Source organism: Eptesicus fuscus, chromosome 14 (assembly GCF_027574615.1).
Source record: "Eptesicus fuscus isolate TK198812 chromosome 14, DD_ASM_mEF_20220401, whole genome shotgun sequence".
Classification (NCBI taxonomy): Eukaryota; Metazoa; Chordata; class Mammalia; order Chiroptera; family Vespertilionidae; genus Eptesicus; species Eptesicus fuscus.
Window position 1 is genome coordinate 75,506,067 of NC_072486.1, and position 23,489 is coordinate 75,529,555.

The window sequence follows — 23,489 nt, forward strand, 5'->3', positions numbered from 1 at the left end:
AGACTACATCAAACTAAATGTTTTTGCACAACAAAGGAAACCATCAACAACATTTAAAGACAAACCACTGAATTGAAGAAAACATATTCACCAATGACCAAACTGATAAAGGGTTAATCTCCAAAATTTATAAGGAATTTATACAAGTCAACACCCAAAATACAAACAATCCATTAAAAAATGGACAAAGGATCTGAATAGATACTTCTCCAAACAGGAACACAGATGGCCAAGATATATGAAATGATGCTCAACATCATTAATCATCAGAGAAATGCTAGTTAAAACCACAATGAAATATCAACTCACACCTGTCAGAATGGCTGTCATTAATAAATCAACAAACAACAAGTGTTGGAGAGGATGTGGAGAGAAAAAAACCCTCATGCACTGCTGGTGGGAATGCAGACTGGTGCAGTCACTGTAGAAAACAGTATGGAGTTTCCTGAGAAAATTAAAAATTGAACTGCCTTTTGACCCAGTGATTCTACTTCCGTGAATGTAATCGAAGAATCCCAAAACACTGATTCAACCGAATATATGCACCCTATGTTCCCTGTAGCGTTATTTAGCGAAGGTTTGGAAGCAGCCCAAGTATCCATCATTAGATGAGTAGCTAAAAAAGTGGAATACTATTCAACCATATAAAAGGACATCTTACCCTTTGCAACAGCATGAATGAACATGGAGAGTATTATGCTAAGTGAAATAAGCCAGTCAGAGAAAGAAAAAGGCCACATTTTTTCACTTATATGTGGAATCTAATGAACAAAATAAACAAACAAAATAAAAACAGAATCATAGATACAGAAAACAGATTGACAGCTGTCAGACAAAAGGGGGATTGAGGAGCTGGATAAAAAAAGGTGAAGGGATTAAGCCAAAAAACAAACAAACAAAAAAACACAACAACTCATAGGTACAGACAATAGTATGGTGATTACAAGAGGAAAGGTGGTGGGTATAATAAGTAAAAGAGAGTAAAAGAGGAATAAATGGTGACAAAAAGAGCCTTGGCTTTGAATGGTGAACAAAATACGATATACAGATGATGTATTATAAAATTGTACACTTGAAATCTATATAATTTTATTAACCAGTTTTAACCCAATAAGTTCAATAAAAATTAAAGAAAAACTAATAAATAGAAAGAAATCTCACAATTCCAATTGAAATGCCAATAAGATAGTTTCTCAGGAGAAAATAAGCTTACACTATACCCACATTGTCCAATACTGGCAATCTCTACCCACATGTGGCTACTTTAACATACAAATTAAATCAATTATGGAATGCAGTGATTTAATGGCATTAGCCAGATATCAAGTGCTTAATAATCATATGTTGCTATTGGTTACCATGTTGGACAATGTAGTTATGAACATTTCCATTCTAACCATAAGCTCTATTGGATATAGAGACCTAGATGTATTTATTATAAGGATGAAAAAATAATGCCTTATATAGTAGCTTATAGTTATGTTTTACTATGCATCAGACAGTGTAATAAGCACTTCACATATATGATTGCATTCAGTCCTCACAAAGATCTTTTTGAGACAGGTACCTTTCTTTTTTTTCCCAGTGTCCTTACCCCACATTGCCCCCCACCCCCACTCCCACTTATGCCCTCACTCCCCTGGTGTCTGTGTCCATTGGTTAGGCTTTATGCATGCATAAAAGTCCTTTGGTTGATCTCTCCCCCTTACCCCCACCCTCCCCTGCCTTCCCTCTGAGGTTTGATGGTCCGATAGATGCTTCTGTCTCTGGATCTGTTTTTGCTCATCAGTTTACTGTTACCTTTCCATTTTACAGATGACAAAACAGATTAAGATACACAAATAACTTGCTTTAGATCACACTGCAGCAGAGATAAGATTGAGCCCCAGGCCCTGGCCCGGTAGCTTGATTGGTTGGTGTGTCATCCCATGCGCCAAAAGGTTACAGGTTCAACTCCAGGTCAGGGCACATACTTAGGTTGTGGGTTCGATGCCCTGTCAGGGCACATATAGGAGGCAACAGACCCATGTTTCTCTCTCAGGTAGATGGGTTTTTTTCTCTCTCTCTACCCCTTCCTCTTTCTCTAAAAAACAAACAAACAAACAAAAACAAAAAAACCCACAATCAATAAAAACATCCTTGGGTGAGGACTGAAAAAAAAAAAAATGATTGAACCCAGGACTTTTGGACTCCAAGGCAGAAGAATGAGGAAGAATAATCTTTTAAAAGTGATAATATCAGCCGAAACCGGTTTGGCTCAGTGGATAGAGCGTTGGCCCGAGGACTGAAGGGTCCCAGGTTTGGCGCATGGGATGACACACCAACCCTGGTCAAGGGCATGTACCTTGGTTGTGGGCACATCCCTGGTAGGGGGTGTGCAAAAGGCATCTGGTCGATGTTTCTCTCTCATCAATGTTTCTCTCTCATCGATGTTTCTAGCTCTCTGTCCCTCTCCCTCCCTCTCTGTAAAAAATCAATAAAATATATATATATTTTTTTTAAAAAATTGATAATATCCAGGTAGTTTAAAGATAAATTAATTGACTTTTTCTTAGATAATCAGAATACCATGAAATACACCAGCAATAAGACTGGAGAAGGTTGCATGAACAAAATTTATATTTGTGAAAATGAAGTATCTATGCAATAGTAAGTACCAATGTGAAATGTTTCAAGTTACAAAGAGCAAAAAGTTCAGTAATCATAGCAACTTTAACTCGCCCACCTTACTTTGTGAGCTCCTGTCAGGTGGGAAACTAAGTTACTGTTGCCATAGAAAACACCACAATACTACTACTTGATAAGCTCAAAGACAATTATAAACATTACTTCATTAATAGTCCTTTTTATTTAAAGTGCATCAAAATTTACCTAATGACATAAAAAATTGCAGATCAAACAAAAGAAAATTGCACTGCTCTCTAACAGATTCACATCTTTCACTGTTTAAAAGAAAAAGAAAGAGAAAGAGACAGTAATCTTATACAGACATGCACCTTCTTATTTTTTTGTACCAAACTGAAAACCATCTCCTATTGTTTTATTGTCAAAAATATGCAGCTCTTCTTCCACCCACTCTTTAATTTCTTTCTTTATGTGTTCAGTTAATTGCCTGGGGATGTCTTTCAACACTTACCTGTGCCGCTTTCACCACTCAGATTCACTGGTATAAATCTGGTTCTTTTTTCAAAGGATATATGACCTCATTTAAATCAGGAAGAATAAAACTAACATCTGAAGGTGTTTTGTGTGTGTGTGTGTGTGTGTGTGTGTGTGTGTGTGTGTTTAATTAAAAGTTTGAAAAATGAATAGTGTAAAATCTTTAGCTTTTTGTAGTGATTTTTATTCTTAAGCTATTAAAGATAAAGCTAATATTTATTTCAATATTCTAAAAACATCAAATACTAGGCTAGGAAAACTAGATTGGTGAACTAGTGTGTTCAGCACAGTATTTTGTTAAAGTCACCAAAGAATATTTTGCAACTTCTTAGATGATTTTATAAATTATCTATTTATTTATTAGCTTCAAAATAAATTGCCTCCAATAACATACTAGGATTTTTCACTCAAGAATGTAGGCAAACCTTTTTGAATTTCTTTATATTGTTCATTTGGTGTGCTTGACTATATCGAGAGCTAACATCATGTCTGTCACATTCCATTGGTCACAAAGGTCTTCCCTTATTCAAGAGAATGAAGGATCAGACTTTTCATGAGAGAGGCTGCCACACCACACTGTAAAACGACATGCATTCAAGGATGGGACATTTTTGTGGCCATGTTTGTCACCTACCACAGATGGAAATCTATTTTTTAAGATGAATTATGTTCAGACTTCTTATAAATGACAGTTTAGGGTTTGTTGACTTAAGATCATCATTAGGAAAACCTGTCATTAAGAAGGCCATCACTGCCCTAAACTGGTTTGGCTCAGTGGATAGAGTGTCGGCCTGTGGAGTGAAGGGTCCCAGGTTCCATTCCGGTCAAGGGCATGAATCTTGGTTGCAGGCACATCCCAGTAGGGGGTGTGCAGGAGGCAGCTGATCAATGTTTCTCTCTCATCGATGTTTCTAACTCTCTATTCCTCTCCCTTCCTCTCTGTAAAAAATCAATAAAATATATTTTTTAAAAAGAAAGCCATCATTTTGTAATTCTGTATAGTAAGCTTTTATTCTCCATGTCAGATTTTCAGCTGTTTTTACTTCTTTGCCCCATTTCTTCCCTATTAATCCTCATATTCTAACATACACACATCTAACTTTTTTTGTTAAAAACTTGTTTTATGGCTGAGAAACCATATATTACAAAAGTTGTTTATCATATACTCTCTAAAGAAGGCTAAATTAAGAAGATAGTAGTTACCTATTATACTCAGACATCTTTCTTTGATCACTATTATGTTCTGGCTAAATCTTTCAGTCCTAGTCAAAGAATCACTTTATACAGAAGATAATATTATGAGGATTTTAAAGAGATTTTTCTTTACCTGAGAAATAGAATTTAAAACATTAGTTCAATTAACATAATTGGCCCAAAGCAGAATTTTTTAATGGCATGTTTCAATATAAACAGCTTTAATCTATCTTGAAATAAATATTCATTTTGCAACACAGTTTGTCTGAAATATTTGCTTCTTAAACATCTTTGTGTTTTGAGTTCTGTTGCTATTCATCAATAAATTCTTAATCTCATCTGTATTCTTCCAATTATTTGACTTCTGTTCATTGGTTAATATTGTCATCAAAATGTAATAAGGTGATTGAAGAGCCTCAGATATTACTATAGAATAAGTTTATTCCTTTCATGAAAGATGCACCTGTATTTTATCTTGTAAGATAATAAATTCAGGAAAACTCAACTGGGACCTTGAACATCTCTTCTACAATATATGAATTTTATATTAAGTAAGACTATAATATTCTCCTCTTCAAGTGGAAGCCACATTCCCACAGGAAATGAGATACTAAACTATTAATAGTTTACCCAGGTTTTCTCTGCCTGGTATGAAACCTCAAACTCCACTACAGTCTAAGCACTGTAAAACATTACAATTTATGTTCATATAAATGAAACTCTCTAGATGTTCTTCAGCTAATCTACTACTCAGTGTTTCTGATGTTTTTAAGACAGAAAACTTCTTCACATTCAACCTGAGAAAAAGACAATGTCAAACAATTGAGAAGTAATATATATATATATATATGTGTGTATATATATGTGTGTATATATATATATGTATATATATATATATTGCAATAAACCCTGATATAAGGTGTTTTTTTTAAAAAAGGTGTTTAAGTTTTAAAATGTTATGGCAGCAAACTGAATAGTTGTGATAAGTAAAATTACTGACAATGGCTTTTTCTTTTTTAATTTTTAGGGTGTGCATATTGTCAACATCTGTATTGCTTTCTTAAGATCATTTCTTTCATTTCTCATGCGGTTTTGTTATACTTGGGCCATTCTAGAACGCCATAACAGTCTATACAACTTCTGTTTACCTATGCTCACCCTCAAAGAGATGGTTCTATAATACTGTTATTCTTTGTCATTAGATAATTGACATAGTTCATCAATCCCTGGCCTTCTGTTCTTGCTTTACATATGGACATGAAATAATCACCATGAAATAATCACCAAATACAGTAAATTATACATATTAAGACACATAATTCTGCAGAAGATTCTATTGTTTCTGCCTTGAAATTTTAACTAGAATTCAACCTCTTGAATTATCATCAACCCCTACCTCTACCACTACCATTTAGATCCAAGCCACTATCATCTCTAATCTGGATTATTAAAATAGCTTCCTAAATAGTCTTTCTTCTTTTTATCTTACCCCATTGTCTATTTTCAACAAAGCAGCCAATGTAATGTTAACATAGAAGTGAGATTATGTTTCAAAACCCCTCTTCTTGAATTCCTACCATAGTTTTCATTTTAAGGAGTTAAAAAGCAAAGTACTTATATTAACTAGAAGTTCTCATAGGGCTTGACGCTTCTTTTTCTACCACTAACTGGGCTCTTCTTTTTTTCTCTTACTAACTGGGTTCTTGCCATGCTGTTCTTGTTGTTTTCAACATACAATGAATGCTCCTATCTGAAGGAATTTGCACTTGCTATTCCACCTCTTGGGAATACTTTTCCCCAAGGTCACTGTATCTGGCTGGCTCACGTCCCTCATGTCTCTGCTTTTATTAGAAAGACCTTCTTTGGTTACTCTGTCTATAAAGGTAAACGCCACTCTTCCCCAATCTAGGCACTCCTTTTTCCCCCTTACCCTACTCTACTGTGTATCGTAGAACATTGCTCTCTAACATTCTGCACATATACAGAGACTTTGTCTTGTATTGTTGTGTCCCCAGTACAAAGAAGAGTATCTGAAACAGGATAAAGTCAATAAATATTGTTAATGAAAAATTAGAATTAAGTTTTATTCCATCCTATATATGCTGTTTGACATTGGGGGGAAAAATTAGCCCTTTTGGGTTCAGTTTGCTCATTGTAAATCAGAAATAATGATGATGATGATGATGATGATGATGATGATGATGATGAATAAGAAGAAGAAGAAGAAGAAGAAGAAGAAGAAGAAATAAAATGGTATCAGCCGTATTTAGCTGTTATGAGGATGTGGAAACAGTTAATGTATATAACATGCTTAGAACAGTGCCTGTCACAAAATAATTGTTTACAATAATTTTTGGCAATTATTAATATTAATAAGCCTATTAAGTCTTTTTTTTAATCTTTATTTTTGAGAGTATTATAGATGTCTCTCTTCTCCCCCTCACCCCACTTCTCCTCTCCACCAGTTCCAACACTGCCCTAGGCCTTCATCACCCTACTGTCTGTGTCTACAGGTAAGGCATATAAGATCTTTGTCTAATCTCTCCCCCCTACCCCTTTCCCTCTGAGAATCATCAGTCTGTTCCATGCTTCCATGCCTCTGATTCTATCTTATTCACCAGTTTATTTTGTTTTTTAGATTTACTTGTTTATTTTGATTTTAAAATTGTTGATAGATATGTATTTATTGCCATTTTATTGTTCATGTTTTTTGTTCTTCTTCCTCTTCTTAAAGAATTCCCTTCAACATTTCATGTAATACTGATTTGGTGGTGATGAACTCCTTTAGCTTGTTCTTGCCTGTGAAGCTCTTAATCTGACATTTAATTCTAAATGATCCTTTGCTGGGTAGAGCAATCTTGGCTGTAGGTCCTTGCAGTTCATCACTTTGAATATTTCTTGCCATTCCTTTCTGGCCTGCATAGTTTCTGTTGAGAAATCGGCTGACAGTTATATGGGCACTGGACTTGCTTTAGTGGAGCTATGGTACACACCGAGTCTGTCCCTTGAATGTGTTGGTTGTGGATGTGTAGAGTTGTAACTTAGAATGGTCTGAAGCTGTCCACCAGGTGCACTGGCTCTTGTGTCTCCAGGGAGGTGCAAAGTCAGCCACTGCCTGGGGCCACCTGGCAGGAGCTACAGAGATATCTGCAGCTTCCTCCTATTTGTATTGGGTTTAGAAGTGCCCGGGCGAGGCCCAACTGTGAAGCAAGGCAGGCTGGTGCTGGTGCAGGGTCTTGGGCCTTTTATTGCTGGGTTTGGGGCATGCTGACACAGCTTCAGCTTGTTTGAGACATTTTAGCAAAGTCTGAAGCCTGAGCCTGGACAGGCCATTCACATGGAAAAGCTGCTGCAAACAGCTTGGGTAAGGCTGCAAATTGGATGGGACAGGGCTTCAAGGAGTTACCAGGGCAGAGCAAACAGTGTGCTTCAGGTTGATGGGGATTCAGATATGGTTGCCAGTCAGCCCTGCAACAGGGGAGGTCTCAGCACAGGAACAATGACCCCTGACTGAGAACACCTTCTTCTGGTAGAATGCCACTTCCAAGTTCCTGCCCTGATGCCAGATAATTCCGTTCCTCCCTGTATGTATCTGGGTCCCCTACCCCTCCTGGTACTGGAGCTCAGAAGAAGTGAGTCTGAGTAAGTTCATACCTGGCCCTTTAATAGGAACAGCTGGGTGTCCAGCAGCCTCCATGTTCCTCAGCCACAATCCCTGCTGGTTTTTACAGCCTGAAATTATGGGGAATTCTCTTCCCAGCTCTGGGACCCTGGGTGGGGGGTCTGGTGTGGGGCTTTGGACCCCTTGTTCCTTAAGGTGGCCTCCACAGGGACAATCTCTCTCTGGATTAAAAAAAATGCTCAAGTGGGCTCTGGACCAGCCTATTCTGTGCCTCCACCCCTCCTACCAGTCTCAACGTGCTTTCTTCTTCTCTACTTGGAGGACTTCCATTCAGCCAGCTTTCAAGTGGTTCTGAATGATGGTTGTTCTGTATTTTAGTTGTAATTTTGATGTGGTTGTGGGAGGCGAGGAGTACCAGCGTTTACCTACCTGCCATCTTCCAAAAGCTCGCCTATTAAGTCTTTACATAACTGCAGTCTTCACTGGGGACAAGACTAGAACTGAAAAAGATAACTTAATATTTTCCTTTTTCTTCTCCTCAGCCTTTTATTTTTGTGGATATTTATTTTTTATTTTTAAATAGATCAGTTATTTAATTAGGTTCTTGGTGAAAAATTTAGAACACCAGCTTGTGAGGAGAGAGCTCGTTTGTGAAAGCAAACAGAGTGGAGATAGCCCTGGAGCTGAGGAATAGCATTGACTTTCGGCAGAATTAGTGAGTTCATGGCTTTCTGATCAACAATGTGTTACTCTGGAATCTTGTACTTCTCTTTCTCTATGGGAAAGAGCTCACCCTCCTGGTGTCTGGGCTCCCATAGCAGCCTCTTGGCGTAAGCATCAGTGAGAAGTTTGGGGATTCTCACACACTAATATAAATTCTGGTGGAGGTGGCAATGATACATTATCGGTGTGTTCCATGTGGAGGAACACAATTAATGGATAGAAGCCTAGTCACAAGTAGCAGGCCACTGCTCAGCTGTTTCAGGAAAACCACCCTCTTGCCATTGTGGCTCTCAGTGAAGATAATCAGAATGGTCCTGGGAATGAAGTTTTCTCACATACTGACCAAAGGATATCTTGCCATGGCTCAATAACTTTCTTTAAAAAAAAATATAACATATATATATATATATATATATATATATATTACTTCAGAGAGAGAGAGAGAGACAGAAATATCATTGATAAGAACCACTGATGGGCTACCTACTGCATGCCCCACAATGGGGATCTACCCGACAACCTGGGCATGTTCCCCAACCTCTTGGTTCATAGGTAGATGTTCAACCACTGAGCCATGCCGGCTGGGGTTAAATAGCCTTTTAATGAAAAACTATCCACCTGGGTTCACTCATCTTCCCACCATTGCATATTGGTACACTTTTCAAGAATTTTATACCTCAAAGAAAGCATTTCAAACCCAACATTAGTGTATCTCAATAACTTTCAAGGCATATCTTCAGTAAGATAATATCTAGGCATTTTTTGAAATTTGGTACCACCATACTTATCGCCACCTACTGGTTTTGTGACAGTAGCAAGAACTTTCTCCTTTTCTTTTTAAATCCTGGATTTAGATGCTGAATGCTTCCTCTTTTACGTGGCCTTTGGGGAATACAAAGCCGACCAGGAATGCCTACCAATTCCTTTGACTAAGATAGGGTTTTGGCTGAAGTGGAGTTTCCCCTTCTTAGGTGTCTTGGCCCTGAGGTTACCCTTCTTAACCTTGCCACCAGCATCAACCTACTTGGTTTCAGGTTTTTCTCCTTAGTATCCAGCTTCTCAGTCCCCCCCCCACCACCCTCCTCTTGAAAGATGGGAAAGAGAAATAAGGTCCTTGTGGATTTTTATTTTAAAAACCCAGTTTTGACCAATACTAAGCAAAAACTCAAGTGTTTTAAATTAAATGACAATGTTTTCCAGGCACAAAGAAACTACATTGACTTTTTTCCAGTTTTTATTTATTTTTTTATTAAAGAACTTCCAAAAGTTTTAAGAGAGGCCCTTAATTCATTCTTTTACCCCTTCTATTTATTATTGTATCTCTTACTTGCTTGTCATTATGCAATGATTACAAAGCCACAATACCCTCCTATCCTCAAAGAACTTCTAGCATAGGAGTGGACTGTAAACATACAAAACAAGCAAACCATCGATTATGACGGGTATTATGTTAGAATCATGCTCAGCACACACAAGACCACCATTTGTTCTGGGACGCAGGAAAGGCTCATCAAGCAGGAGGCAGGATAACAGTGAGAAGAGCACTGCTTAAGTAGAAATGGTGATTCACTTAGGCAGTCGCAAAAGGAATAGAGGGAGGGAGGGAGCCACACAAGAAACCTTATGAAAATAGAAAAGAGGCGGCGGAAGATAAGGAGATTTGGAGTGAAAAATAATGGATCCACATACTTTTACCAGGTTGAATTTACAAGTCTGTGAGATAATCAAGGTCTGTGAGACATGCATACAGATAATGACATATTCAGGTGGAGAGCTTTAGAAAAAAATGTTGGGTTGTAAATATAGATGCAAGTCTCTGGAATATAATCATAGATAAAATTGGTACACTGAGAACAAAATCATTATATAGTATGGAAGAGAGGGATGAAAACTCTCTCTCCAACCCTTTTGAGCAAAGGCGCAGCAATAGAATTCTGACAATTTATTATGAGATTACTTCATAATCCATGGTGTTGAAGAATGAAAAGCATTTGTCTGTCTCTAAATGACTTATTTTGCTAAGCATAATACTGTCTAGGTCTATCCATGCTGTTGCAAATGGCAAGATTTCACTCTTTCTTATGGATGAGTAATATACCATTGTATATATGTAACACAGTTTTGTTTTGTTTTATCCACTCATCTATAGATGGGCACTTGGGTTGCTTCCATATAGTTTAAGGACTGTTTGAAAGAGGTAAAGGGTTAAGAAGTATAAATTGGTAGTTACAAAATACTCATGGGAATGTAAAGTACAGCAGAGGGAATATGTCCAATAATACTGCAATAACTATTTATGGTGCCAGGTGGATACTGGAAATATTGGGGATCAGAGGTAACACTTTATAAGGTATATGATTGTCTAACTACTATAATACATATTTATTTTGAATATATATTTAATTTATTCAAGAGATATTTATAGAACTCAATAAATATCTCTTAAATAAATTAAATAAATGACTTAAGAAGTCTTTATTTTATTTTTAAAATTTTTTTTCTTTATTGATTAAGGTATTACATATGTGTCCTTATTCCCCCATTGCCCCTCCACCCCCCACTCGTGCCCTCACACCCCTAGTGTCTGTGTCCATTGGTTAGGCTTATATGCATGCATACAAGTCCTTTGGTTGATCTCTCCCTTTTACCCCCACCCTCCCCTACCTTCCCTCTGAGGTTTGATGGTCTGATCAATGCTTCTCTGTCTCTAGATCTGTTTTTGTTCATCAGTTTATGTTGTTCATTATATTCCACAAATGAGTGAGATCATGTGATATTTATCTTTCTCTGACTGGCTTATTTCGAAGAAGTCTTTAAACATTAGTTTCTTTAGACATAAAATGGACCCAATAACCCATAAGCACCTAAATTCTATAAGTTTGTAGAAACTAATATATAACATATATAAAGCCCTGAAAAGTATCTGGCCAATAAAGTAATAAATATTGCTTCTCATACATTATGTTTTCTTGACTTTTCTTAATAGTTCAAAGATTACACCTCAAAAGAGTCTAAGTATGATTTTTTAAATGGAGAAATACATTATTAAATGGAATAAGCCCAAGATTTCAAGTTTAATAAAGATGAGGCTTTCAATTTCTTCACTATTTATCCCTAGCACAAAGGCTTAGTCCTATAAATATTTGTTATATAAGTTGATTAAAATATGCTTTGAAGAAAATTCTCATTTAAAGTGGTAATTTAGCCTGACTGGAAGCAAAAATATTATTTAACTTTAAGGTATATTTTGTTGTGTCTTCAATTAGTTTATTTATGATCTTCATACTTAATATATTCTGTATCATTTTATATGAATAAAAGAGACTTTGGCTTCCAATACTTACTATTTCAGATCTACAATGTTATTGTACCTGTGTAGATATGTTCAATAAATCTTTAAACCATCTTTATACCTTCTTTTAATACCAGAGGGAAATCACACTTATATTATCTGGGAATAGCTCATATTTGTGTTCTTGACTCATTCTTACAATTTCTTTAACAATACCCTTTAGCACAGTTTTGTTTCAATGTATTTCAGAAAATGAAATACTTTGACAGGGAAAAATATAAACTTTAAGACATTAGACTTTTTCCCCATGTCCTTTTTAATAGAATGAATCTCATACACTTATAAAAGTTATAAGTGTATAAATATTATGAACTTATGTGTAATATGTAAGTCTTCTTATAAAGATGAAAACAAAAAATGATTCAGTTACTAAACTCATGTGGCATCTTCTGTTATAAATGGTAAGCAATTTTATTTGTGAAATGCATTATTTTGAAAAAACAGTGAGAAAACTAAAATGCCAAGTAAGTGAACCACAGACAATAGTCCTATTTTTAAGTGTCAAAAAAAAATCTATGATTAAACATTACTACCCTTGCATTTCTTTCATATAATGCTGCCTATGGGAAATGTTTGGTTGGTTATATAGATATCAACAGCTTCTTATACTGTAAAAGTAACTCATGTTATTATATGGAAGTATGTGAGGATTCAGATAATTTAAAGAAAATATCCACATATTTTATATATGCTGAATCAGCTGGCTCCTCCATAGAAAATTGGCTGTGTATTTTCTTAATTCACTTTCTATTTTTCTCATCCTTATTTACAGGTATATATATATATACATACACACACACACACACACACACACACACTCTAGTAGACTATCGCGCGACATCGCATGCAGTAGGCCACTCGCTGCTTCCATGGGAGCCAGGAGGGACCCACACCGATTCCGCGGGAGGGAGCTGCGCTGCTTCCATGGGAGGCGAGCCCACCGTCTCCTCTCCCAGTCTGCGCTTGGCTACAGAGTCTGCGGGCTGGCCCCCAGGCTGGGCGTCACTGTGGCGATGAAGCAAGTGTCCCACCCTGGCCACTCTGCGCCTGCTGCCCAGAGGCCCTTTATTGCCATGGCAATGAAGCAAGCATTCTGCCAGGCTGCTCACATTGCCCACTCTCAGCGGCAGCCCTCACAAGACTGGGGGATTCCAGTGAGGCTGAGGGGACTGGGCGCCGCCATCTTGTGGCTATGGGTGCCACCATCTTTTGTGACGGAATGACGGTTAATTCGCATATTACCCTTTTATTATATAGGATATATATATATTCATTTAATTACTTTCCAAATATTTGAGCATCAACTATGTTCAAGGCACAGTGGAATTTTGAAGAGTAAAGGGAAAGCAGGGATGGCAATATCAATGTCCGATAGAGTAAATAAAAAAGCAAGAAAAGTTAAACTGGACCAAGAGGGTAGAAAAAACATACATTCTATAACAAAAAAATAATGATCATGAAACTTTACAAAATGAATAAAATGCATGTAAAAAGAAAACGGTATTAAAAATGCAAGGTAAAACTGACAGAAACACAAGTGTTTGTGAATATTTCAATATGGCATTAAGGATCAGCACTTATATATCAAATGTATAAGAATGAACAAAATAAGCCAGTCAGAGAAAGACAAATACCATATGATCTCACTTATATGTGGAATCTAATGGACAAAATAAGCTGATGAATGAAACAGAAAAAGAGGCATAGATATATTGAACAGAATGACAGCTGTTGGTCATATGTATGTATATATATGTGTGGTGATAGTGAGAGGGAAAGTAGGGTGTGGAGTAAGTGGAGGTGGACAAAGGGAGGGAAGAATGGGGATGGAAAAAACTTTGCTTGGGGTGATGGACTCACAATGCAGTGAGCAGATGTTTTATTGATTTGTGCACTTGAAACCTGTACGGTTTTGTGAACCAATGTTACCTCAATAAATTTAATTTAAAAAAATAAACAAAAATATTTGATAAATAAAAACATGATTAAAATTTATACATATATAAAATCTGTATGAAAAGTCCTATATTTTACAAAATGTACCCATTGACTAGCATTCATTATTCTTTTACAATATTGAGTATGTCATAGGACACTAAAATTTTTTCAAAAATTTTCAAAAACCCAATAAATTAATACATATTACTTTTCTTACATTCATAGACCAAATATGTATATACCATAAGAAGAATAAAAACAAAGAATGCTCTACTCTGTTAAAAGTTATAGATATTTTCTTAAATAAGTTTGAGAGTAAACAGGGAATATAGTTAATATAACATTGTGATAGCTATGTATGATGTCAGATGAGTACTAGACTTACTGGTGATCACTTAGTAAGTTATAAATGTTTAATCACTATGTTGAACACTTGAAACTAATATAATATTGCATGTTAAGTGTAATTTAAAAATTAGAAAACAAGTAAATAAAAAAGAAAAAGGAAATCAGAACTGTCCAGCAAAGAGCAACCTAGGGAGACATGACAACTACATTTAATGTTGCTTGGATGTGGCATCCAAAAAAGGGACATCAGGCAAACACTAAAAAAAATCAGTCAATAAAAGTAGATCAATGTTAGTTTATTAATTGTGACAAATATACTATAGTTATGGCATACATTGATAATAGGAAAACCTGAGTCAAGTTTTCTTCAAACTTAAAACAAAAAGTTAAATTTTAAAAAAATCAGGTGAATTAGAACATAATAGAAACAAAAATGTTGTGTATCAAACTTTCTAGAAAGAGAAAACACCATTGCTGTATATAGAAAATGTTCTAGAGACAAAGGAAGGCTAGCACATGACCAAATTCAGTATATATAACCTAGATACCGAATCTGTCAATTATTCTACTCTCACCACCTCTTATAAAACAAACATACACAACATGCTCTTTAAACCCTGACCTAGGTCACCCTGCATCTGGCTCATTGACTCTGTTTGGATCACAAAACAGTTACCTTGGTCTTCTTATAGCTGTCCAAACATCAAAAGAGCTTAATTTTTCCTCAGAAATTCTGTCACACACACAGATAAAAATTTCCAAGAAAAGAAGAAATGAATAATGAAGCAGAACATTATTTTTTTTGTAAGTCCTTAGCAACACAACCTGAAAAGGGAATTGAAATATTATTACTATTTCTGTGCAGTATAATTTTATGCTTATAAATCTTAAGATAATACACTAACAAAAATTTAGTAAACAAAAATAGTAAGTAGTAAGATAAACATATGAAGTCCTATAGCTTTCCTGAGAACCAAGAATAATTAGTTCAAAAGTGGAATGCAAAAACTCCTGTTCGCTATAAAGAATCTCCTCCCTCCATTAAAAAAAAAAAATCACTCCCACTCCATGCACTAACTAGCCAAAGCATAAAAGCAACCTATAGGCATACAAAGATTTTATGTAGATGCTAGATAGTCCTATCTAGAAATCCTACCTGAACCTCAAATTTGACAAGTCCAAGGTCAATTACATTAGGCAACAAATTTCTACTTATAAGTAACAGAAACCAGCCTGAGCTAGCTTAAGTACAAAGAAGGAGTTAATTATAGAAATTCTGAGAAAGGAATGTAGTCACATCTCCAGAGTGAGAGAGGAGAGTATGTTTCATCTCTTGGAGTCTGTTTGTATTTGTATATCTTTTTCATTCTTCTTTCTAGAGAGTAACTCTCTAGCAACATCATTAGTCTACAAAGTAAGTAGATAAAAAGAGCTCTCAAATTCACATTTTAAGTGTCCCAGTCACAAAGACATTCACACTCTTGGTCGCAATCTTAAATTATGGAGGCTGACCTCTAGTCAAATAAAAAAATGGCTAAGTGGATAGAATCAGAAATCAAGCTGACTCAAGGTTCCATCTCTGTAAACATTCGTGGTGGGGGTATGGGAGTGACAGGGACAAATTATGGAAGAGATTGTGGACTGAGCAGACATGGCAATTATGTTATATAATCCCAAACTAAATGTTTGCATCCCAAATGAAACTACCCATCCCAAACTAAATGTTTGCACTCTGTGCCCTAATTTTAATAATGAAACTTTTTTCTCTGGTAATCTAAGTTTAAACGTCTTTCATATCATAAAAATCATCTTTCAAATGTTTTTCACCTATATATAGACCGTATTATTCAAGTTACCCCCTTTCACACCATTCCTACTACCATGATTCCACTTTATCTCCACTGTGTCTTCATCTAAATTACTCCAGTAGTCTTAAAACAGGTCCTCCTGCCTCCAAACTTTTTCTACTCTGTGGCTGGAGCTTAATGGGTCAGAGAGAGGCTAAAAGATAATTCTGGAGAGGCAGACAAGAGTCAAATTATCTAGGGCAGTGGTTCTCAACCTTCCTAATGCCGCGACCCTTTAATACAGTTCCTCATGTTGTGGTGACCCCCAACCATAAAACTATTTTTGTTGCTATTTCATAACTTTAATTTTGCTACTGTTATGAACTGTAATGTAAATATCTATAATGTTATTTTCCAATGGTCTTAGGCGACCCTTGACAGCGTTTCTCAACCTGTGGGTCGTGACCCCTTTCACAGGGGTCGTCTAAGACCATCAGAAAACACAGATATTTACATAACAATTCATAACAGTAGAAAAATTACAGTTATGAAGTAGCAACAAAAATAGTTTTATGGTTGGGAGTCACCACAACATGAGGAACTGTATTAAAGGGTCGCGGCATTAGGAAGGTTGAGAACCACTGATCTCGGACTCTGTAAATTGAAATAAAGAAGTTGTGCATTATACTAAACACAATGGGAGACTTTAGAATATTTCAGGCTTGGGAGTGATTTTAGTTGGGAGGAAACAGAATTATGGAGAGCAGTAATGAGAATAATAGTGGTGGCTTGGATAGGGCTGATAGTAATGGAGATCATCTGATTATGCCATTTCCTACTTTAAGTCTTTTAATGGTTACCCATTGTCTACAGAATAAAATAAAAATTTTAACATGGCTTCAAATCTCCTTTTACAGTTTTATTTCCCATTATCTCACTAGGTACCCATTATTTTAATCACACCAGATTTCTCATATCCTTGAGCTCACCACATATTTTCACAAATTTTTAGATGTGCACTCACAATGTTAACATTGCCTCAAATGCCTTTATCAACACTCTATACTAGCAAAAATCCTCCTCATATCAAGGCCGATCACCTACATCATGCCATCTGTGGAGCTTTCCATTATTCTGTCAAACAGAATTAATTATTTAGCCCTCTGTAATCCCATAGCATTGTGCACATCTTAAGTTCAATAGTTTTAACGTAGTAATAATTAGCATGGTTAATATTTTACCTATATTGATTTTGGCTCCTTGAGGAGAAAAATTAGTAGTATTTGTCATTTAAAGACTCACTTCTGCCTGGTATTCTTATAGTAGCTATTCAAAAATTTTTTAACTGAATTATATACAAAACAAAAAGATGGAATTATAAACATCCTTTTTTCCTACACTAGAATGAAAGCTCTTAGAAGGCAGAGGATGCCATTATCTTTGGATTTAAATCAGTGAAAATGGACACAAGAAATGCTTGCTTGTTGTAATGGAATCTAAAAACTGAATTTGTTATTAACTCTATCCTATCTAATAATAGAGTAACATGTAAATTACCATCACTCCCCTACGCCCACGATTGGGCGGCGGGAGGCTGGGGGGCGGGACTCGGGGTGGCCTATCCGGCCATTGAGAGGCACGGATCCGCTGCCACTGAGGGGAGCTACCCTGCCGTTGAGAGGCGCAGGGGGTGGGACTCCCACCCCCTGCGCCTCTCAACGGCAGCCAGGTCCGCCGCAGCCCCCCTCAGCGGCCGCGGACCATCAAAAGTGGGGGAGCTGGGTGCCTGTCTGCTCCGGCACCAGGCCTTTCAGAAGCCTCCGCCGAGCTGGAGGCTTCTGAAAGGCCTGGTGCACCAGCGGACAGGCACCCAGCTCCACCACGAAAAGCGAAAGCGTGTAGAGGACCCTACACGTGCATGATTCAATCATGCCCTGGCCCTCTAGTTCTATAATAAGAACACCATTTATGTCATTAAAATATCAGAAAAACATTAAAACCAAGGAGAATTAACTAGTCCAGATTCATGGGTCTCATTTTATCTAATTTCTATTACTCATTAACAAAATCATAAAATCCTATGGAGTAAATTATAAATATCCAATCTAAAAATACCTGAAATCTTTATACGATTAATAAAAAAGCATATGAATATTACCAATAACTTTCAAGAGAATAATAACCAATAAGCATCTTAAATATTAAATTTAAAACAGACAAATTTAACAATAAAAATAAATACTGGAGTGATATTAACAGTAATATAAATATCCATGTAACATATCTAGCTAGAAAGTCCTGACCATCAGATATCCAAACAAAATTTTTTTTAAATCAACTTTGAAGAAAGTGGAAATGAATAAGGTTGAAGTAGAAAAGTCATTATTGCCTGAAAAGAGCTGTTTAAACTTAGAAAAACTATTTTTAAAAAAATATTTCTAGTAATATTTATAGCAAAACTATGTATAGATCTTAGAGCTCTTCTGTAAGCAATTTTCTTTTTAAATTTAACTATAATAATGATTAAAACAATTCCCACAGCAACCTCTCATATCATGGTGCAAACAACACTCAGGAAATAAAGATATGTTTTAAAGAAACAAATAAAAATATATAATAAAAATGCATTGATTTTATATTTTGAAGGACATAAAATCTTAAAAACAAGACATTTCATAGTTTATATCCACATTTTATGAATTTATTATTCTTTGATCAAAGTCTGCACATACAAAATGCAAATGTTTCAGGGTATTATAAGAAACAAATATTAAGTGAAAACAATAAAATACAGGGTGTCCCTGAAAAAAATGTATACATACTTTGAATGGTTATAAAGTCAGTGTTTACTAACATATAGTTCATTTTCAAAATTAAAAAGACCATACAGAAATGAATATTTTTTTGGTCAATGCCTGTTTTAAAACTGATGACCTTTCTGATCCAGGAACTGATACCACAAAACAATGAAATCACAAACATCAGGAATCATTTTGTTCAGTATTTGTGCACCCTCAATTTGTCAACTGTTGCTGGTTTGGTACTGTAAACTTTCTCTTTTATGTATCCTCATTAAAAAAAAAAGACTAGTGGCATTTTAGGATAAATTTTCTTTGTTCAAAGCTTAGTCTGGTTTCCTCCATTATTTCAAATCAGTTAAACATGGAAAGGAGTGAAAATTAAGTGAGTTATCAAGCCATTAAAGTGTGTATACATTTTTTTTTTTTGGAAATAGTATAGAATATAGCTGAGTACTTTAGAAACTGAAGGAAGTTATTTGTAACAATCAGAGGATAAATATAAATGAAATAGAGATTTTCTTACTCCCTGCCCCAAAAAGTAAAACAAAATTACTTTAAATACTATTATTTCCTTTCTTTTGCATCTACAGAAGCAAGGAAGACAATACATCTTTTGGAGTTTATTAAGATAATAAATAGCACAATTCCAACCTTGATCATATGAATATTTCATGAACGAGGTTTGAATATGGGGAAAGATTAAATGCTGCATTTATCTTCATACTAGATCTTGCTTTGAAGGTGAACAGTTGCTTTAAACTCTTGTCTATATTTGGCAAAACACACATAAAGTATATTTTGTTCTCCAAATCAGACATGCCACATATAGACTAAAAAGTTCCACATTAACATCACAGAATATGTGTTTTAAATAAAATTTTAAATTTTAAATTAGTTCAGACTTTACAATTCTATACAGAAGAGTTGTTCCTCATAGAACATTCGTGTAGAGATAATTTTTCCTTTTATTTTTAGGTTAATCCTCACCTGAGGATTTTTTTTTTTTCCCCATTGATCTTAGGCAGAGTAGAAGGGAGGGGAGGGCATGGGAGGAAAGGATAGAGAGAGAGAAAAACATTGACTCATGGATCACACAAGCCCTTAATCGGGCGGGAAACTTGCAACTCAAGTACCTGTCCTTGTCTGGAAATCGAGCCCTCAACCCTTTGGTGTGTGGGCCGATGTTCTAACCACTGAGCAAGGCTGGCCAGGATTATTTTTTTCTTTAACTTCTGAAACGAAAATGCTCATGTAACTATGGTAACATATCTTTTAACTATTTTGCTTATGCTTTTCTTGGCTGAGTAAGCAATCCCCATGTTCCTGAAATTCTGTCCAGCATTTTCCATTCACTGAAGTGGCAATGACGGGTGAAGACAGAGTCTAAAAGCAGCTATCTCTCACACACATTTTAACCAAACCAAATACCCAGTTTCTTTTGTACATGCTTTTCCATAAAACAGTGTGCTTCAGAACCAACAGCCACCACATCTAATTCATAAATATTTCCTACCAAAACAAATGAAAATACCTACATATGTATAAAACATATAAAAAGGGAAGAGAAGTTCACCAAATTTTTTTTTAATATATTTTATTGATTTTTTTACAGAGAGGAAGGGAGAGGAATAGAAAGCTAGAAACATCGATGAGAGAGAAACATCGACCAGCTGCCTCCTGCACACCCCCTACCGGGGATGTGCCCGCAACCAAGGTACATGCCCTTGACCGGAATCGAACCTGGGACCTTTCAGTACACAGGCCGACGCTCTATCCACTGAGCCAAACCGGTTTTGGCTCACCAAAATTTTTGACATGAGACAAAACAATAATCATTTGCAGGGATTTTTACAAAGTACTCTAACTAGCAATAAAAGATTGTACTACTTGAAACTCATGACATCTGTCCTTATAAGAAGTCTCAATCAAGTTACTCATTTTAATACGAAGTATTTTGTTAACCCAAAGACATATCTGGCAGATTAGTAACAATACAACATGGTGACTTATGTACTAGATATTAACACTTTTGAATGACAAAAAAAGTAAAATAGAAAAAAAGTAAAAAATATAGGACATGATTCTCCATCACTTTTAAAAATTTAACAACAAAAGAGCAGCTATAATAGTTTGTCTAACTTGTGATAGTAGACTAATCAGTCAATCCACCTAACCATTAAGAAATAGTCATTAAATATTAACTTTTTGTCTAGCACTTTTTACAGAAGGTGGAAGTTTGAAAAACTGCATTTTGGACCATAAATACTAAGTTTCTAAAAGATGCTATTTTTGGATAGACTATTTCTTAAAGTAGTGTTTGGTTCACAGCAAAATTGAGAAGGAAGTACAGATGCTCCAGGACTTACAATGGGGTTATTTCCTGATAAACCCGTTGTAACTTCAAAATATTCCAAGTAAAAAATGCATTCAACACACCAAACATCATAGCTTAGCCTAGCCTACTTCAACTGTGCTCAGAACACAACAACAACATTCAAAAATGCTGGCAACATAGTTCCCTGTAGTGGGTAGGTTGTTTTTCTCTCATGATCACCTGCCTGCCTGCCTGGGAACTGCAGATTGACCCACTGCCACTACCCAGCATCATGAGAGACAGTTGTACAGCATACCACAAACCTTGGAGAAAGATCAATGCAAATAGTTTTCCCATCATGATATATTTGAAAAATTGTAAATTGAACCCTCGCAAGTGGGAGACCGCCTGTACAGAGGTTTCCCATACGTTCCCTATCCCGCACATGAATAACCTCAACCATTTTCAACATCCCCCACCAGAGTAGCATTTTTGTTATAAATGATGAACCTACACTGACATATCATGACCACAGAGAGTGCCAAGTTTACCTAGAGTGTGTTATGGTGTTGTGCATTCTATGGGTTTGAAGAAATTTACAATGACATGTGTCCATCGTTATAGTATACAGGGTAGTTACACTGCTCTATAAGTCCTCTGTGTTCTGCTTATTCATCTTTTCGCCTATACCTTGGCAATCACTGACTTTTTTTTACTGTCTTTATAGTTTTGCTTTTCCAAAATGTCATATAGTTGGAATTGTGCAGCATGCAGACTTTTCAAAATGATTTCTTTCACTCAGCAATATGTACTTATGTTTCCTCCATGTCTACTGAGGGTTTTTAACTCATTTTTTTTAAAACACTAAACAGTATTCCATTTATTCAATATACCACAATTTATTTATTCATTCATTCATCCACTGAAATATTTGGTTGCTTCCAAGTTTTGGCAATTATAAATACAGCTTCAATAAACATCTGTGTGCAGTTTTTATGTGGACATAAGTTTTCAATTCCTTTGAGTAAATACCAAGGAAAGTGCTGGGTCAAATGGTAAGAGTTATAAGAAACCACCAACTTTTCTTTCCAAGTGGCCATACCATTTTACATTCCCAATAGCAATGAATGAGAGTTCCCCCTTGCTCAACATACTCATCAGCATTTAGTGTTGTCAGTTTTCTGAATTTTGGCTGTTCTAATAAGCATGTAGTGATATCTCATTGTTTTAATTTTCATTTCCCTGATGACATATGATGTGGAACATATTTTCATACGTTTATTTGCTATCTGTATATCTTCTTTGGTGAAATGTCTTTTAAAGTCTTTGGTCCATTTTTTAATCGGGCTGTTCATTTACTTACTGTTGAGTTTTAAGGGTTCTTTGTACATTTTTATAACAGTCCTTTATCAGATATGTCTTTTGCAAGTCTGTGGGGTTTCTTTTAATTCTCTTGACTGTGTTGTCTACAGAGTAAAAATATTTCATTTACATTAATTTTAGCTTATCAATTCTTTCTTTTACATATAACACCTTTTATACTGCAGCTAAAAAAGTCATTGTCAGGCCTGGCTGGGTAGCTTAGTCAGTTAGCGTGTAGTCCCAATGCGCCAACACTGTGGGCACATACAGGAATGCATACAGGAATGCATAAATAAATGCATAATATGTGGGACAACAAATTGATATCCCCACCCCCTCTCTCTCATTCAACCACTCTAAAACCAATCAATTAATCAATCAAAGTCATTGTCAAATATATCGTCATCTAGATTTTCTCCTATTCTATTTTCTGGTTTTGCATTTTATACTTATACCTGTAATAAGTTTTTACTTTATTTTTATAAAGAGTGTAAGAACTGTGTCTAGATTAATTTTTTTGTATTTACTGGATGTCCAGTTGTTACACCAGTCATTGAAAAGACTCTCTAGTCTCCACTGAATTACCTTTGCTTCTTTGTCAAATATCAGTTAACTGGATTTTTGTAAGTCAATTTCTGAGCTTTGTTTTCCATACTATTGATTTATCTGCCTTTTTTTTTTCTAGTACCATACTGTCTTACTTACTGTAGCTCTATACTAGTAAATCTTGAAGTCAGGTAGTGTTAGTCCTCTGACTTTGTTTTTTTTTTTTTTTTTTCAATATTGTGTTAGCTGTTCTGGGTCTTTTTCTCCATACCAGTGCCACAGTTGTACAGAGCCTTCATGTCACATGGTCAGACCCTGGTCTATGTGGCCTGATGAATAACGC

The 23,489-nt window shown here is 35.8% G+C and overlaps 1 protein-coding gene and 1 pseudogene across 1 annotated transcript in view; both read right to left on the minus strand.

Annotated features, from left to right (window-relative positions):
- The window catches only part of FOXP2 (forkhead box P2), a 579,029-nt gene that overhangs the window by 471,259 nt on the left and 84,281 nt on the right, over nucleotides 1-23,489 (minus strand). The window lies entirely within an intron of this gene.
- LOC129151396 (60S ribosomal protein L6-like) lies at nucleotides 8,592-23,445 on the minus strand (annotated as a pseudogene).